This window comes from Sciurus carolinensis, chromosome 6 (genome assembly GCF_902686445.1).
Source record: "Sciurus carolinensis chromosome 6, mSciCar1.2, whole genome shotgun sequence".
NCBI lineage: Eukaryota > Metazoa > Chordata > Mammalia > Rodentia > Sciuridae > Sciurus > Sciurus carolinensis.
Genome location: NC_062218.1, coordinates 140429533 through 140439198, shown reverse-complemented (window position 1 = coordinate 140439198; position 9666 = coordinate 140429533).

The following is a 9666-nucleotide window of genomic DNA, read 5'->3' as shown; positions in this document are numbered from 1 at the left end:
TGTACTTTCTGAAAGGGTCTTGGGAACCACACGTTGAAAGTCATTGCTTTAACTCTTTCGTGGGCACTTACTGGGGACCCAGCGCTTCCGGACCTGGGACAAGACTCAACTTTACACTTGGCCAGCGGTGACCATGAACTAGGCCCCCAATCTCTCCCAGAGGCAGTGTTTTCATCGCACAATACCTAACACCTGTACCTCAGGCAACTTAGTAGCCAGAAATAAGACTTTAGTTTCACTCTGAGTTGATACACAATTTTGGGCTTGTTATGTAGGTACCAAACCAGTCTCAGACCCATTTCTGCCGCTGTGGTCCCTTGGGGGCACAGGGACCTCACAGCTCTCATGGTATATAGGTTTCTTGGCCACCAGATGGCAGTGTCCTTTGAATTTGATGGTCCACCGAGAAGTTTCTGTGGGCTCTGGGAGGACAAACTTGAGGACATTTTCATGTTCAGGCTGGCTGGCCCACTGGGGACACCCAAGTCTTGAAACACTGGTGCCTCAGGGACTGGTCCTCAGAGGGGATCACTTTTTTTGCCTCTTTGCAGCCACCCCAGCTAGAATCCAAGTGTCCAGTTGAGTTCTGTTCTTCAAGGCTTCAGAGGGGTTGGAGAAGTGCCTGCATCTGCCAGCAACTCAGCAGCTGTCCATGGAACCAATGAGATCACAGCCGAGCCCAGGATTCTGCAGGGGAGGGGGCAGGAGCAGCTGTGTCTGCAGATTACTCATGTCCTCTAGCCCTGGCCTGGTCCACCCTCCAGGCTTCCCCACTCTTCCCTGCAGCCAGACTCCCCAGGTGCCTTGCATTATCTGCTGCTGCCCTCTCTAAATGGAATGATCTCCCCCAGCTTTCCTGCCACCCGCCACTCCCCTCCACCCCCCACCCCCACCTCCATCCGCAAATTCCTTTCTCTTTCCTACACTGCACAGCCTCCAGGAACCCTCTCCACAACTGCAAGTCATTTATGTATCCTCTTGGCCCTCGACTTCAGTGTTGTGGCAAAGTTTTGTGTCCGTGTGTCTTTTTGTCCTCAAGAATCCAGCCGAACATCTACTCCCTCTACACACAGAAGAGGCACTTAGGGTATTGATTTGATAGATGTGTATTGGCTCTGTTGAGGCCATTATTTAGTGTGTCATGCCCTTGGATCTCTCTTGTTCCAACCTTAGGTGGTCACCATAAGATAGTGGAATAGGACAGTCCCTGATACCTGGTAGGTGCTCAGTGGATATCTGTTGACTTAATGGTAAGAATAGCAGCTGGAGGCCATTCCCTTCCTTCCATTGCTTCTGTGTCTGATGGAGTATCTTTGTTGACCTATCCACTTACCCTGTGGCCAAAGCCTTGTCCAATACCAGAATCACTCAACTGAAGAGAAGCTACTTTGTCCTTCAGGGTGCTGGATTAGAGCCCAGGGGCTGGACTCAGGAGGCCTGTGGCAGCATGATCCCCAGAGGGAGTTCTGAATGGCTTAGCTCCCCCTTGGTGTGCTGAGTGACACAGCAAGTCTGATTTGGGAGGGTTTTGTTTTGTTTTGTTTTTTCCTGGTACCAGGAATTGAAACCAGGGGTACTTAACCACTTAGTTACATCCCCTTCTTAATATTTTATTTAGAGACAGTGAGTTGCTAAGTGCCTTGCTAAATTGCTGAGGCTGGCTTTCAATTTGCAATCCTCTTGCCTCAGCCTCTGGAGTTGGTGGGATTACAGGCACGCGCCACTTCCCTGGGCTTTGGGAGGTTTTTGTTGTTGTTTGTACTGGGAACTGAGCCAAGTGGTGCTTTGCTGCTGAGCTGCATCCCCAATCCTTTTTATTTTATTTATTTTTATTTTGAGACAAGGTTTCCCTAAATTTCTGAGTCTGGCCTCTAATTTGTAATCTACCTGCCTCAACCTCTTGAGTCGCTGGAATTATAGGCATGTGCCACCAAACATAGCTTGAGACTTTTGATTTTTTTGGTTTTTGTTTGTTTTTAAACAGCTTTTTTGAGGTATAAATTCATTCAAGCAACTGGAAGTATTTAGAATGTCTAATTTTTAAGATATAATGTATATCTTACACATGTACACTCATCAAACCATTACCACAATCAAGACAGATAACGAAGCTGGGTGTAGTGGCGGACGCATGTAATCCCAGTGGCTTGGGAGGCTGAGGCAGGATTGCAAGTTCAAGGACAGCCTCAGCAACTTAACAATATGCTAAGCAAGACCCTGTCTCACAAATAATCAGGGTTAGGAATGTGGCTCAGTGATTAAGGGCCCCTGGGTTCAGTCTTCAGTACCCACTCCCCCAAAATAGAGTAATGACCTATTTATCACCCATGTGTCCTGGAAATCCTTCCCCCACTTCTCCCCAGTCCTAAGTAACCACCAACCTGCTTTCTTTTCTTTTCTTATACTTTTAATTTGCATTTTCTCTAACGGCTAGAGATGTTGAACATTTTTTCATATCTTTGTTGACCATTTATATTTCTTCTGTGAAGTGTCTGTTCAGTTCCTTTGCCCATTTATGGACTGGTTCACTTGTTTGGGGTGCTAAGTTGATTAGTTTTTATGTAATCTTTTCCTTCCCTCCTATGGATCTGCTTTCTGTCACTGCTGATTAGCTCCTATTTTCAAAAGTTTTCTGTAAATGCAGTCATCACATTATGACCTCTTTACACTTGTCCTCATATTTGTCCAGTTAATTTTCATTCAGCATAATTAAATTTTCTTTATTGTTATTGTTTTGGTACTGGGAATTGAATCCAGGGGCATTCTACCACTGAGCTACATCCCCAGTACCCCCTTTTTTTTTTTTATTTTAAAAAATTTTGCAACCGAGTCTCACTAAGTTGCTTAGGGCCTTACTGAGTTGCTGAGACTGGCCTCAAACTTGTGATCCTCCTGCCTCAGCCTCCTGACTAGGTAGGATTACAGGTGTGCAACACTGCGCCCAGTTTAGCATAATTAAAATTTGGGATTCATCCACATTGTTATGAATATCGGTAGTTCATTTCTCTTCATCACTGAGTGGTAAGTATTCCATTGTCTGAATACACCACAAGGTGTTACTCATCCCTGTGGATGAATCTTTGAGTTGCTTCCAGTTTTGTAAACCACTCTGTCTTGCTAGCAAATTTCCCCACGGGTCCCACAATGCACAAGGGAGAATCTTGAGAGGCTGGATTCTTCTAACCCAACATATCCAAACCCAGACCAAGGCAGCCCAACTCAGTTTTATGCACTGGGCTTCCCTGCAGCCACATTCTGGAATTCAGATTCCTCCCCTGCCTCTTGATTGCTGTGACCTTAGGAAAGTTACTGTTTCTTTTGTGAATCTCAGTTTCCTCATTTGTACAAAGGGGATCACACTAGTACCTACTGTGACGATCCTGAGAAACATAAAACCATCATAGCTGTACATGATGGTACCCGCCTGTAATCTCAGTGACTTGGGAGGCTGAGGCAGAAGGATCACAAATTTGAGGCCAGCCTCAGCAATTTAGCAATGCTGTCTCAAAATAAAATTTTGAAAAAAGGACTGAAGGTGTGACTTAGTGGTAGGGTGCTTGCCTAGCATGTGCAAAGCCTTTGGTTCAAACCGGGGGGAAAAAAAATCACTATTTGCCTAATTCTTCATAACAGCAATTCCACAAATAAAGCTTTTGTATCAACAGAAAGCTCACAATTATACCATTTGGAGTTTGAAAACTCAAGGTTGCAAAACTTCAGATCTAGATCCTTTCAGTGCTGGGAGACTATAAAAAGTACAAACAGAACCTGGAGGATTGTGCCGTGTGGGAGGTGAGCGGCAGTTTGTTTGGGTCACCACCCTCTCCGTGGCGTTCTCCTTTAATTATTGCCAGTCTCTTAAAAAGCCCAAGTCTGTAATTTCTTGGGAGTGTCCATCAGAGCTGCTTTTAGATTTCCATGTCTTTGGAGTTGTGGCCACAGAGTTTAAGTGGACAAAGACAAGTTTCCTAATCTGCTTCCTGAGAGAGAATGATTCTTCCTGTTCCTGGGTGCATCTCATGACCACTGACCGGAGCCCTGGAATTAACTCTCAGAGCCTCTGGGGACAAGAGACCCCTGACTCTGGCCTTATCCTGGCTTCTCCGACCTTAATCCTTTTAGAACCATAGATCTCCAGGGGCCTAGAATCAGGGTATGTCCTAGATAAGAAGTGACCATCTGTTTATCAGCTGTGAATTCAGGCACATTGCTTAACTGTCCAGAGTCTCAATTTTCTCATCTGTAGAATGGGAATAAAAACAATACCTGTTTTGGTTACCAAGGCTTGGTGATGCTAAGCGGGTGTTCTTCCGCTGAGCTATGCCTCAGCCCCAACACCACTGTTTCAGATGACATCGGCACATCGAAGGCACCCAGCGTGGCTATGGTTATTATCACTGCAGGATCTTAGGAACCGGAAGATCTAATGGCCACCTTGCCTGTACCTGTGAAGGGTGGTCCCCAAGCCCTGGCCTACACACTGACCTGAGAAGCAGCCCTGTGAGCAGCTTGCCCTGCCCTGGACAGCTCTGCCGGAGGAAGTACTCATGTTGAGCCTACCCTTGTCTCCCTGGCCATTCTCGAACATGGTGCTGGTTGGTCCTGACGTCAGTCTAACCTTCCTCATGGTGGTCCTTCCAGGAAGGAGTCTCTTACCCCTCCTGCTACCCATCTCTGCCCTACCCAACAAGGAATACTCCACAGTAGAGAGCTTGATGGACAGGAGTGCCTGGTCACTAGCCCCTTTTCTGACGTCTTTTTGATGGAGGAAGCAGAGAAAACACGGAAGAGGCCTAGTGGTCCTGGCCCCCACTGATCCTAAACCAGCTCACATGCTCTGAAGCAGCAGGGAGAGAGCGGGACCAAACTGTGAGAGGCCATGTTTGTCAAGAGGAGGGGTCGTGGATGGGTTACTCCCGTCCCCATCCCGGGAATGTGGCTCCTGGGGGCATCTATCATCCAGGTAATGGCTTACAGCACCCCATCGGGGAGGTTCTCAGTCGAGGCTGGCTCCAAGTTCACACTGTTGAGAACATATCCCTGAATCCCACCACGCTGGAGAAGGACTGAGTCTGCTGAGCCGGGCTACACCCCACGACAGTCCTGGCTCCTGCTCTCTCCTCAATCAGGGCCCAATTTGGAAACAGCCCTCATCAAGGCAGCGGTTTGTGGGTACATGGCTCATTTTTACCAAAACAGAAGCTGTGGTTCCCTGTATGTTCCTAGTAATTAGAGAGGCCAGAAAGGCCAGTGAGATGGCAAGGAGGGCCAGTGGAGATGTTGGAGGCTGAGGTCAGAAGAGCAACCTGGAGTCTTACATTCCCCTCAGGCCTGGTCCTCTCCAACACACCTTAGGCCTCTGCCTCCCGCTCCAGAGATGTCAAGGGCCTTGGGAATTCTAGACTGTTAGAGCTAGCAGGACTCAACTGACAGCACCAGATTTTCCTTGCTGTCCTCTTTCCAGTCCAGGTACCAGGCTGCATTTAGTCCTGATGGTAGCAAGGTGGCTGCTTCCTCTGGGGCCAGTTCCCTCCCGTGGCTCTGAGGGTCACTCTGGGGCGTCCAGCCTCAGTGTCTTCCTCCAGTCCTTCCAACCTGTAGGCACTCGATGAAGTTGCTGAGTTCCAGTGATACCCACAACCTGCAGCTGAGGTCGGATGGATAAGAAATATTTAGATTGTTTCCAGAATGTATTAAAACATACTGTGGGTGTCAGTGTTCTACCAGTGGAACCATTGGAGGACCCTCACTGTGCTTATGTAACAAAGCAACAGAGACAGGAAGGTACTTACCTGAGTTCACGTAGGAAGTGGGGGCAGCAGGTGGTGCTCTTTCCACGAGTCCATGCTGGTCTCTCATGCTCACTAAATACCTGCAGGCTGGAGATTCTCAGGTATAAAGGATCAATTCACATTCATCCAAATAATTATTGACAACGACTGCTAATTGCCTCTTCAAAAGTTATTTATTTATTCATTGTACCAGGGATTGAACCCAGGAACACTTAACCGCTGAGCCACATCCCCAGTCCTTTTTATATTTTATTTAGAGACAGGGTCTCTCTGAGTTGCTTAGGGCCTTTCTAAAGTTGCCGAGGCTGGCTTTGAACTCGCAATCCTTCTGCCTCAGCCTCTCAAGCTGCTGGGATTACAGGCATGTGCCACGATGTCCAGCTATCTTTTATTTATTTTAATGAGCAAAGAGTAAATGAGAACATCTGGAATACATATAGATAATGAAATGCTAGGAATTCCAAAAGTCAGGGTAGGGATGAGGGGCATAGCTGGGTGGTACACCTCTTGCCTCACACGTGCAAGGCTCTGGGCTCAAGATGAAGCACTGTACCTCGTTTCTGTGGTCATGTTGCCTGTGTCGCTGAAATCCATGTATTTCCTGAGCACCTTGGCAATCGTCATTGCCCGCTGAAGTCGTCACATACAGTATATACAAAATAGCGTATGTACAAAATAGAATATCACCACCGCCCTCACTGGACTGAGAAACCATGGCCACTGCCGCCACCTCAAAAGTCTTTCATGCTTTTTCCCTTAGTAATAGAATCCAGTTGATAGCCGAACACCTTACAACCTAAAACAAAGACTACATTTCCCAGGTTCCTTTGCTCCTAAGTGTGGCTTATGAATAAATTCTGAATAATGAGATGTGAGGAAATTCTGGAATGGCTCTTTGAAGTGAGCTAATGCAGTTAGAAATCTCTTTCCACCTTTATCTTCTCCCTGCTGCCTGAAGTAAAGATATAATGGTGGAACTTCAGCAGCCATGACGTGGCCTTGAAGACGGAAGCCATGGGTTGGGGAGAGTGTCTGGGTCCCTGAAGACGGTGGGTCCTATCTTTGCACCTAGACTGTGTACCTCCAGACTTCGTCTCTATGTGAGAACGGAATGACCTTTGTTGTTGTCGTCGTTACATCTAGTTACTTTGGGCTTGCTGGTGTGCACATACAACCGAACCTAATGCTAACTGATACACAAGCCTTTGTTTCCCTGGTGTTTTTCACGCACCTACCACGCTCTTGCCTTCGTTTGCCCAGAACACTCAAGGTACCAAAGGCCTAAAGCCAGTTGTCCTCTCAAGGTCCTATTTATTGTGGGGTCTTTTTTTGGGGGGGGCAGTTATTGGGCATTGAACCCCAGGGGCGCTCTATCACTGTGCTACATCCCTAGCCCTTTTTTATTGAGACAAATAAATTTTAAGACAAAATAGAAAATGTTTTTAGCAGCATTACTGATTACTACTTCACCCATTATTTTTATTATTTTCGGTTTATAAACAATAAGGTTTATTTGGCTTATGGTTTTGGAGGCTGGTGAGTCCAAGAATGTGGCAGTGGAACATGAGATGGAAAAGGGAAACAGGGCCAAACTCATCCTGTTTTATCAGGCATACATTATTTTTAAATTGAAAAAAGTTATAAATGCAAGCTGGGTGCAGTGGCGCATGCCTATAATCAATCCCAGCAATTCAGGAGGCCAGGCGAGGAGGATCCCAAGTTCAGGGCCAGCCTAGGCAACTTAGAGAGACCCTGTCTCAAAATGCTCAGGGGTAAAGCTCAGTGCTCAATGGTAAAGCTCAGTGCTCAATGCTCAATGGTAATGCACCCTTGGGTTCAAATTCTAGTACTGAAAAAAAAAAAAGTTATACATGCAAAATTGTTAAAAAAAAAAAAAAAAACCAAACACAGCCTTAAAATTTGATGAAAATCAGCCTAGCCATTTTCTTATGATGGCATACACGAATAGATAAGAAGGCACAATTACTCAGCTTTAAAGAGGAATGAAATTCTGGCATTTGCTGGTAAATGGATGGAGTTAGAGAATATCGTGCTAAGCAAAATAAGCCAAACCCAAAAAAACAAAGGCCAATTGTTTTCTCTGATATGCGGAAGCTAATTCATAATTAGTGGAGGCGGGGTAGGGAAGAAGAGAGTTATTTTATAGTAGGTAGAGGGAAGTGAAGGGAGGGGAAGAGGCATGGGGATAGGAATGACAGTAGAATGAAACAGACATTATTAGCTCATACATGTGTGACTGCATGACCCATGCGATCCTGCAATATGTGTAATCAGAAAAATGAGAGATAACACTCTATTTATGTATGATCTATCGAAATGTACAAATGCATTCTACTGTCATGTACAACTAATTAGAACAAGTAAAATAAAATAATTTTTAAAAAAGAAGGCATGAACTTCATTTTATTATATGGATATTATATGCTCTGACCTTTAGGGAAAGTGGGGGTGGGGAGATGGAGAGAGAAGCGCATACTTGCCCTTCCCCCTGCTTTTCACTATCCCTTGAGATGGTTTCTTGTTTCCTAATAGCTCATATGCTTTTATTTTTTATTTATAGTACAAATACTGTCTCCATTTCATTTGTGAACATACTGGTTTATTAACATGGGCTAAACTTAATAATCCTCTACCTATTCTTCGAAAACATAATATATTGATTTCTGTTACGTATAGGGCAACCAACTCATCTCTTTACCTGGGATTTCCTCCGTTTTAGCATTTAAAGTTCTTTATCCCAGGAAAACCTTCAGTTCTGGGCAAGTCAGGATGTTTGGTCACCATGTTTAAATACCAAGTAAACATTAGACAAATTTGAAGAGGAGGTGGTAAATTTTAACAAAACAGTAGTGATTCTGGTCTTGGCCCTAAAATGGAACTGTGGACCAAGTACTTCCATACAAAATAAGGATTTTTCTTAGAACTTTTGCTGTTATTGTTGGGATATGCCTTATGCTTTTAGATGGCCAAATAGTATTCCATTGTATGATTTCACCATAAATTTATTTAACCTGGTCCCTATTGACAGACATTTAGTTTCTTTCCAGTGTTTTCCTCTAACAAACAGAACTGCCATAAATGTCCTTATTTATCTGTTCTATAAACTGACGGGTTCTGCGTAATAAGTTGTTTGGAAAATAAGGTTTTCCTGCTAAAAACAAAACTCAGAAAGCCACAGGATTAAAGACTCTTTCATCTTGGGTCTCCTGTGAGTCCCTTTGCCTTCAGGTGACTGACAGGGGCCGAGGATGGGTTTAAAGCGGATTGGCAGTCAGAGCCCTGGGAAGGAAGCCCAGGCAGAGGGGAGAGGCTTCCTGGGGTGCACGAGGGAGAAAAACAGCCCGGTGCTGTGGTTCCCACCTTGGAGGGGGTTGTTTATCAAGGCGGGTGGGAGAGGAGTTGGCCAGACTTGGAGGGGTCCAATGCTGGCTAGGAGCTGGACTGAGAGACTGGGGCCATTCAGCCGTGCTGTGAAAGAAGCAGGAAAGGACCGAAAAACAAGTCCAGACACACACTGGGTGGTTGCCGGCTGGCCGGGCTCTTGGTACAATAGGTCTGGTGCCAGGCTGTGGGGCCGCCCGCTCTCTCCCCGGGGGAACCCACCCCAGACTGGGCAGGTTTAGGTCAGCTCCACGGTTGCTCTCTGGGTTTATGAAGAAAGGATTTTTATAAAGTTTGGGCTACTTCAGTACTTTTCCAGAGAGGCCGGCTACCTGGGCCAGAAAGGTGATTTTCCAGCCATGCTGGGTATCCTATGTGTATTAATGCAGCCTTTATCCTTCAAAGAGACTGCAGTATCACAGGCCAAACTGTCCTGTGCGGAATGCTGTTAGTAAAAGACAAAGTTCCAAAA